This window comes from Hylobates moloch, unplaced genomic scaffold (assembly GCF_009828535.3).
Source record: "Hylobates moloch isolate HMO894 unplaced genomic scaffold, HMol_V3 SCAFFOLD_5, whole genome shotgun sequence".
In the NCBI taxonomy this organism is placed as follows: domain Eukaryota; kingdom Metazoa; phylum Chordata; class Mammalia; order Primates; family Hylobatidae; genus Hylobates; species Hylobates moloch.
In genome coordinates this window covers 16,870,021-16,879,583 of record NW_026652280.1, presented here as the reverse complement: position 1 = coordinate 16,879,583, position 9,563 = coordinate 16,870,021, and the positions used below count along the sequence as shown (strand labels likewise).

General features: G+C 40.1%; 1 protein-coding gene and 1 non-coding gene across 2 annotated transcripts in view; one reads left to right on the top strand and one right to left on the bottom strand.

The window, feature by feature from the left end:
- PHLPP1 (PH domain and leucine rich repeat protein phosphatase 1) overlaps nucleotides 1-9,563 on the top strand; it is a 261,580-nt gene that overhangs the window by 18,285 nt on the left and 233,732 nt on the right.
- LOC116469956 (U6 spliceosomal RNA) lies at nucleotides 423-529 on the bottom strand. The gene has a single exon (XR_004248406.1). It is a non-coding gene; the product is annotated as a U6 spliceosomal RNA (small nuclear RNA).

Below are 9,563 nucleotides of genomic sequence, written 5' to 3'. Positions count from 1 at the left end.
AAAAGTCTGTTTCGAAGAACTTTGTGAGATTCAGATTTGATGATGTGTGTGGAAGTGCTTTGTAAACTGTGAGATGTTATACAAATGTAATGTGGTTTTATTATTTTTAGCAATGGTAAATTGCCACAGATGTTAATTAGAGTTAATTAGGGCTCATTAAGGAAGATGGGATCTACTGTTGTTGGGCACTGATGCTCAGTTACATGGAAGACTGTACAGGCATACCTTGTTTTATTGTGCTTGCTTTTGTTGTGCTTTGCAGATACTGCATTTCTTACAAATTGAAGGTTTGTGGCAACCCTGTGTTGAGCAAGTCTGTTGGCAACGTTTTTTCCAACAGCATGTGCTCACTTTGTGTCTCTGTGTCATATTTTGGTGAGTCTTGCAATGTTTCAAAACTTTTCATTGTTTATAATTTTTAAAAAAATATGGAACGTTTCATGAATTTGCATGTCATCCTTGCACAGGGACCATGCTAATTTTCTCTGTATCATTCCACTATTAGTATATATGCTGCCGAAGTGAGCACCCTTTTCATTGTTATATCTGTTAAGGTGATCTGTGATCAGTGATTTTTGATGTTACTATTGTAATTGTTTTGGGGCATCACAAACCACGCCCATGTAAGATGGCAAGCTTGATAAAGTAGTGTGTGTTTTGACTGCTTGACCGGCTGGCTATTTCCCCATCTTTTTCCCTCTCCTGGGGCCTCCCTGTTCCCTGAGACACAACAGTATTGAAATTGGGCCAGTTAGTAACCCTATAAAGGCCTAAGTGTTCAATTGAAAGGAAGAGTCACAAGTCTCTCACATTAAATCAAAAGCTGAATATGATTAAGCTTTGTAAGGAAGGCATGTCGAAATCTGAGAAAGGCCAAAAGCTAATTCTCCTGTGCCACAAACAGTTAACCAAGTTGCAAATGCAAAAGAGGTTACTGAAGGAAATTAAAAGTGCTAATCCAGTGAACACATGAATCGTAAGAAGGCAAAACAACCTTATTGCTGATATGGAGAACGTTTTAGTGGTCTACATAGAAGATCAAACCAGGTACAACATTCACTTAATCCAAACCCTAATCCAGAGCAAGGTCCTAACTCTCTTTACTTTTTTGAAGGCTGAGAAAGGTGAGGAAGTTTCAAAAGAGAAGTTTGAAGCTAGCAGAGGTTGGTTCATGAGATTGAAGGAAATAAGCTGTGTCCATAATACAAAGGTGCAAGGTGAAGCTGCACAAGTTATGATGTAGAACCTGATGTAGAATCTGCAGCAAGTTATCTGAAAGATCCCGCTAAGAACATTGATGAAGGCGGCTATACCAAGTGACAGATTTTCAGTGTAGATGGATGAAGCAGCCTTCTTTTTTTTTTTTTTTGAGACGGAGTCTTTCTCTGTCCCCCAGGCTGGAGTGCAGTGGCGCGATCTCGGCTCACTGCAAGCTCCGCCTCCCGGGTTCACGCCATTCTCCTGCCTCAGCCTCCTGAGTAGCTGGGACTACAGGCGCCCGCCAACACGCCCGGCTAATTTTTTGTATTTTTAGTAGAGACGGGGTTTCACCGTGTTAGCCAGGATGGTCTCGATCTCCTGACCTCGTGATCCACCCGCCTCGGCTTCCCGAAGTGCTGGGATTACAGGCTTGAGCCACCGCACCCGGCCAAGATGAAGCAGCCTTCTATTGGCAGAAGATGCCATCTAGGACTTTCATAGCTAGAGAGAAGTCAGTACCTGGCTTCCTTCAAAGGATAGGCTGACTCTCTTGTTAGGAATTAATGCAGCTGGTGACTTTAAGTTGAAGCAGATGCTCATTTACCATTTTGAAAATCCTAGGGCCCCTGAGAATTCTGCTAAATCTGCTCTGCCTGTGCTCTATGCGTGGAACAACAAAGCTGGATTACAGCACACCTGTTTGTAGCATTATTTACTTAATATTTTAAGCCCATTGTTGAGACCTACTGCTCAGAAAAAGAAAAGATTCCTTTCGAAATATTACTGCCCACTGAAAATGTACCTGGTCATCCAAGAGCTCTGATGGAGATGTACATAGAGATTAATGTTGTTTTCATGCCTGCTAACACAACATCCATTCTGTACTCCATGGATCAAGGAGTAATTTTTAATTTCTGGTCTTATTATTTAAGAAATACATTTTGTAAGGCTATAGCTGCCATAGATAGTAATTCCCTTGATACATCTGGACAAAATAAATTGAAAACCTTTTGGAAAGGTTTCACCATTCTGGATGCCATTAAGAACATTTGTGATTCATGGGAGGAGAACCTCCATTAACATGGGTTTAGAAGAAGTTGATTTATGGATGATAATGAGGAGTTCCAGACTTCCATGGAGGAAGTAACTGCAGATGTGTTGGAAATAGCAAAAGAACTACAATTAGAAGTGGAGCCTGGAGATGAGACTGAATTGCTGTAATCTCATGATGAAACTTGAATGGATGAGGAATTTCCTCTTATGAACAAGCAAAGAAAGTGGTTTCTTGAGAAGGAATCTACTCCTGGTGAAGATGCTGTGAACATTGTTGAAATGACAACAAAGAATTTAGAATATTACATAAACTTAGTTGATAAAGGAGCAGCAGGGTTTGAGAGAATTGACTCCAATTTTGAAAAAAGTTCTGTGAGTAAAGTGCTATCAAAGAGAAATCTTTTGTGAAAGGAATAGTTAATTGAGCAGCAAACTTTATTGGCTTATTTTAAGAAATTGCCACAGCCACCCCAATCTGCAGCAGCAACCACCTGGATCAGTCAGCAGCCATCAACATTGAGGCTAGACCCTTCACCAGCAAAAAGATGATGACTTGCCAGAGGCTCAGATCATTGTTAGTACTTTTTAGCAGTATTTTTAAATTAGGGTATGTGCATTGTGCTTTATACATAATGCTGTTACAAACTTAATAGACTATACAGTGTAAACATAACTTTTTATATGCACTAGGAAACCAAAAAATTCATGTGACGTTATTGTGAGATTCGCCCTATAACAGTGGTCTGGAACTGAACTTGCAGTATCTCTGAGGTATGCCTATACACATTCATTCATTTAATCAGTAATTACTGTGATTATTTACTATATCGTGATCCTTTGAATTAAAGATGATTAATGTGAATTGTCTAGGATCCCTTGAATTTTACCAATTTGAGGGCATGTTTGTGGAAACAAGCCAACATTAACAATAAAAAGGTGAAAAGTGTTCTAATGGAGACATAGTATTCGCAGGTTACTGTAGTAGCAGCAATGGGGAGAGAGAGCCTCCAAACTCCACTGTGTTGCCCTCGAAGGACCAGGAGTAGACTGTTGCTTCAGTTCTGGGATCCTGAATTGTTTTAGGAGCAACTCCAAATTATTGGTTTAAGATACAGTCTGACTGAGTTTAGGATTAATAGTTCCAGTTGAATCCTTAGCATTTACCAAATACTTTCAGGCATCTGGGCCTTTTTATCACTTGAATCGTTTTGGGCTCTATTTGTATTATAGTTTGTGAGGATCTAAATTCTGGGTTAAGCAAATATTCGTTTTGATTTTTTGAAACAAAAAAATGCAAATGTGCATGTGCTGGATGTTGCATAAAGCCTGATAGTAGCCTAGAGTACACTGAGGGACATTCTCTTATTTCTTTTTTTTAAGGCCTATGAGGTTTTATTTTTCTATGGATTTATGAGGTTGATGGGAAGTGCTGTTTATCTTCTGAAGGGAGGTACTTTTTTTTAGTTTGGTGTCATACGTACACCACATTCATGTAAAAATTGGAAGATGATGATTTGGTCATGACCTAGAGGCATTTTTTAAAAACCTCTGTATCTCCTCTCTGGATCTTCATGGAAGAAGGAATTTTTTAAAAAAACCTCTCGTCTATGCTAGGAAGAAACAAAATCTTTCAGTGTTCATATAAGCATAAAACAACTTATTAGCTCTTTTATCCATGGCTGTAAAACCTGTACTACACACATGGCAAGTTGTCTTTACTAATGACCTATTATAAATTATTTTCATCTTGAGTAGATGGCAGTGGCTCTGTGAAATATTGTCTTGTAGTAATATGGATGACAACACTGGAAAATGAGCTGCTTTTTGCTTTTTGTGTTTTATAATTATGAGAAACACCATGGTAACAAAAAAAAGTTATTTCAGCCTTTCTGACTAAAATAAGTCATGCTTCTAATCCAAATAAAATACTTCTAATTCAAACCAATCAACATTCAGGTTAATTACCTGCCAGTGGGTATTTTCCACCATCTATTACTAAATAACACCTATTTGCCCTCTGTGAAAATTTTTACAGAGACTTCAGTTAACTCATTAGAGCAATATCAACACTTGACAGGCTGATTTTTATGGGGGATGTTAACAGAAATGTTAGCACCAATGTAATCAGAAGGAGAATAGTTATTGGCCCTTGTGATTATAAAGCAGAAGCTCAATGATCCCTTGCTTTGTAACCAAGTCATATGAGGGACTTGGTGTTTAATTCACAAAATGAATATGTGATGAGAAAAAGTTCTATAAACATTATCTTGGAACTGCTTAAGAGGATGTCATTCTTTTTTTTTTTTTTTCGAGGCAGGATCTGGTACTGTTGCTTAGACGGGGGTGTAGTGGTGCGATTTCCACTCACTGCAGCCTCTGCCTCCTATGCTCAAGGCATCCTCACACCTCAGCCTCCCTAGTGGCTGGGACTACAGGTGCATGCCACCTGTAATTTGGCATTTTAAATTTTTGTATTTTTGTAATCTGGCTAATTGTAATTTTTGTATTTTTTGTAGAGACGAGGTTTTGCCATGTTGCCCAGGCTGATCTCAAACTCCTTAGTTCAAGTAATCCGCCTGTCTTGGCCTCCCAAAGTGCTGGGATTGTAGACATGAGCTACCCTGCCTGGCCGAGGATGTCATTCTTAAGATACCACACAAAAGTTCATTTCTGAGAGTAGGGATTGTCTTGTTAGTATAGTTGGAATGCTTATTTTATATCCTGAATTGGCTTGTAGCCATTAGAATTGGAAGGTGTCATTGCTTCCTACCTTTATAGATATGCATACTTCCCCTTCCCAGCCCCCCAGGAAAACAACAACAACAACAAAACCAGTTGACCACCCTCTTGGTTTTAAGAAACTGACAGATTAACCCAGGTAGCATCAACCTCCAGATAATCCTGATGGGTAAAAGAAAGTAGTAGAGTTCATTTATCTTTAGGGTACTATCACAGGCACAATTATACTTACCCCATGCACAGTATCTTCTTTATCTTTTAGAAACGTATGTAATATTGGAATAGACTAAACCAGGGTTGTCTGTAGACAGTTACTAAATCGGAACCTGACAAATGCCATAATTGAAGTAATATCTGTTAAGAGTATAGCTTTGCCAGGCTTCACTGGTATAAAATGGGTGAGATCCTCATGGATAGCCCAGAGATGGCCTGGAATCTTTGCACCGGAAGGGGGCAGAGAGCATCTAATACAGTTTCTTACCTAGCATAGAAACCTCTGCTTGTCCATTCCTGATTGATGGTTAGCTGGCCTCTGCTTGTTGACTGCATTGTGTTGAGCCTTGGCCTCTTGAAATGTGGTCTGTGGACCAGCACCATCAGCCTCTTCTGGGAGCTTGTTAGAAATGCAGAATCTCAGGCCCCACCTCAGACTTACTGCATAATCGGCATTTTAACAAGATCCCTAGAAATTTCATCTGCACGGTGGGAGTGGGAGAGAGTAGAAGTTGAAGGAGGGAAACCACCGTGTGGTTCAGGCGAGACACTGAGGGCCTGAGCTAGGGCAGTGGGAGGCAGTAAAGGAGATTGATGTGGACATTATCCTGGGACTCAGTAGCTAACTGGCTCTTTTGGCAACAGAAGCTCCAAGATGACAAATTTACAGTTGGGTGATAGAAGAATTGTGGATCAGTTCATAAAAGTAGGAAGCAACAGATTGTGTAGCGGATATCACTGATTAATTCAGTGATCCTTGAGGACCAGGCACTACTTAGGAGTTGGCGACATAATGAATGAAAGTGTGTCCTCTGCTCTTGGTATTTACAATTTAACATTGAAGGACTGGTTTTGCTGAGGCATGAGTTTGAAATGGTAATACACGTTAAGCTGACTGCAGCCATCTGTTTAGTTGGTAAATGGGCCTGGCTCACCACCCAGCTTCCAAATCTCAGTGGAGGTTTGTCACTTTCTACTGGTTACCGTATGTGTGGTAACTCTCAGGAAGTGATATAGACATTATTTATTGGTTTTCTTCTAGGAGCCATTTATTTTTATCCATATACAAAATAAATGCTAGCACTTAGCTATGGCTATCAGACAGAAGTGAGGAGGTATAAAAAGAATATGTATTACATTTATGAAGCTCTTAGGATGTATGTCATTTGAATGTTGAGTTTTTCCTATCTAATGGGAGGTGACATTTACATAAATAATAATAATAAAACTTGAAATGCCTTATTGGAGGCATTTACACAGTGCCAGGGGAATCCAGAAAGGCTGACATACCAGCTCCCTGGAAGTAGAATCCTCTGGAAAGGATTCCTGGGAAAGATTCTCTGAGAAAATGAGAGACTAGCATTGCATGAAAAGGGCATGCCAGGTACTGCAGCATGAATGACAGGGCTTGATGTGGGTGGGGAATGGTGAGTAGTTTGGAGTGGTGAAATTTTAGGTGATGAGATGAAAAGTGGTAGGAGATGAGACTAAAAGAGAGGTTGAGGCCATGTGATGAAAGGCCTCACATGCTAAGGACTTGACTCGATAAGCAAGTCGAGTGGAGAATGACATGATTAGATTTGTAGTCTTTGGCATTAACTGGGCAGCCAGCTGGAGGATAGATTGGCGAGGGACTGACTAGAAACTTGGAGACTGCCTTTAGTAGGGCCTTTGATAAACATGTTTTGACTTTGTGTGTTAAAACAGCCTGTTAGGAGCTGACAAAGGAATGATATGCTGCCCTTGCCTCAGGGAGTTCAGCCTAGTAGCAGGGAAGGAAAGCATGCAATGCTGCTTGGAATGTGCTGCTTGTGAGGTTTCTACAATGTATTTGTCATACCAAAAAGGGAGGTAATCACCTCTGCTGCAGTTGTGATAGGGTCGGTGGGAGATGCTTTTGAGGAATAGGAAGAGTAGACCAGGAGCTGGAGTGGATGGGATAGGACATTTTTGGCAGGGGACCTAGAAGTTAGATGAAGGTCTACACGAGGTCAGTGCAGATGAAGAACCATGAACATAGGATAATTGTTTACAATGTAGAATTGTTGGGTCTTAATGAATGATTATATGTGGAGGGAGGAAGGGCGGTTCAGGATTTTTTATTCACTCCTGAACTAATTTGAGTACAGCAGTTTCCACTTATTTGAGAAGGATATGTTCCAAGACCTCTAGTGGATGCCTGAAGCTGGGGGTAGTACCTATCCCTGTAGGTTACATTAGATATACAGTAGGCCGTCTGTATCCATGGATTCTGCATTAATGGATTCAACCAACCACAGACCGAAAATATTCAGGAAAAAAAAAAACAATAAAAAATAATAGCCTAGGTAACATAGTGAGACCTTTTCTCTACCATTTTTTTTCCTTAAATTAGCCAAATGTGGTGGCACATGCCTGTAGTCCCAGCTGCTCAGGAGACTGAAGTGGGAGGATGGCTTGAGCCTGGGAGGCCGAGCCTGCAGTGAGTTGTGATGGTGCCACTGCACTGCAGCCTGGGCGACAAAGTGAGACCTGTCTCAAAAACAACAAAAAAACCCCAAAACAATGCAACAATGCAACAATAAAAAATAATTTAAAAGATGTGGTATAACAACTATTGGATATTTACGTAGCGTTTACATTGTGTTAAGTATTATAAGTAATCTAGAGATAATTTAAAGTATGTGGGAGGATATGCATAAGTTATATACAATATTTGTATAAGGGACTTGAGTGTCCATTGATTTTGGTATCTTTTGGGGTGGGTAGTGGTCCTGGAACCAGTACCACTTGGATAGCAAGGGATGACTCTACTATGTTTTTTCCTATACATATATTCCGATGATAAAGTTTAATTTCTAAATTAGGTACAGTAAGAGATTGACAACAATAAATACTAATACAACGGAACAGTTATAGCAGTATACTGTAATAAAAGTTATGTGAATATGGTCTCTCAATCTTGCTGTATTGTACTCATCTATTTTTGGAGTCTGGTTGGCTGTGGGTAACTGAAACTGTGGAAAGTAAAATTGTAGGTAAGTGCAGATTACTGTATGTCCTCCATGTTGATAACTAGGGATATGGTGTGCACTAGACCAACAACATTTTATATGTCTGGATGACTTGGAGGTTTCTAGTGTAGGGGTGACTAATCTCATTAACCAACAGGCAGAATATGTGAGCAGGAATTGGTTTTAGGGTAAGGGAAGAGATGATGAGTTAGAATTTGGATGTGTTAAGTTTGAGGTTCCTGAAGAACACCCAAGTATGTCTGAAGAGCTCCAGGATCATCTGTATTTAGGTAGTACTTTTGAAGCCTTTGGATTGAATGAAAATGCTAGACAGATAGTAGTTTTGAAGGCTTTGGATTGAATGAAATTGTTAGAGTGAGGAAAGGCCTTAGGAAGCAACTCCAAAGAATGCCTATATTTAAAAAGTAGTAGCGAGTTACATTGAGTGAAATAATTCAGACATGAAGGAGATACACCTCTATGATTATGTTTATATGAAGGTCAGTTAACTGGCAAAGCTAATTTTTGGTGATGTATTGTGGTGGTTACCTTTCAGCGGGATATGGATGGGAAGGGACATGAGGAGCCATCTGGTCTTGATATTGCTCTTTGTGTTGATTTGGGTTTTAGTTTTCTGGGTGGGTACATATACAACAGTTCATTGATTGGTACCCTTATGGTTTGTGTGCTTTATTAGATGTAAGTTATATCTCAGTGGAAGAAGAGAAGAGGCCCTGAAGGCAGAAATTTGAATAGTATTTCTGTCCTGAAGGGAGAGAGGGAGAAAGAGGCTAAGGATGATGGATAACAGAGGGGAAAACTTTAAACAAAGGAAAGTCTTGGAAGAAACAAGCAGGCATGGAGCATCCATGAAGAAGTTAACCCTAGGTGGGAAGAGGGTCATATGTTTCCATAAGGCTTTTAGGAAGGATGGATAAAGTGATTCTTGTAAGAGCTCTGGAAGTCTTTGGGTCTCAATTGGCCTCAGTTTTCTTAGTGAATTAGAAGGTAAAGAAGAGCCACATCTCAATATTTATTGTAATATGCTTTTTCTCGAGCTCATCAACCAACTAATCATAGTGTATACCATCTGTTGTGAATTCATGAGTGATTTCAACTACGGCTGAATTTTTGGAGGATTGATCCTTCCTTGGGCCATCCTAAAGCACCTTACCACACTGGAAGGGAAGCGGGGACAAAGGAGAGGTGGAGGAGCTGATTGCCAAACTTGGTTTTACAGGTTTGGCAATGCTTGCATTGGGTAGGTTTGTTTTGATAGCAAGCACAGCTTGTAGTTCCCTGCTCCTAATCTGTAAGGGTGTGTGTGTGTGTGTGTGTGTGTGTGTGTGTGTGTGTGTGTGTGTG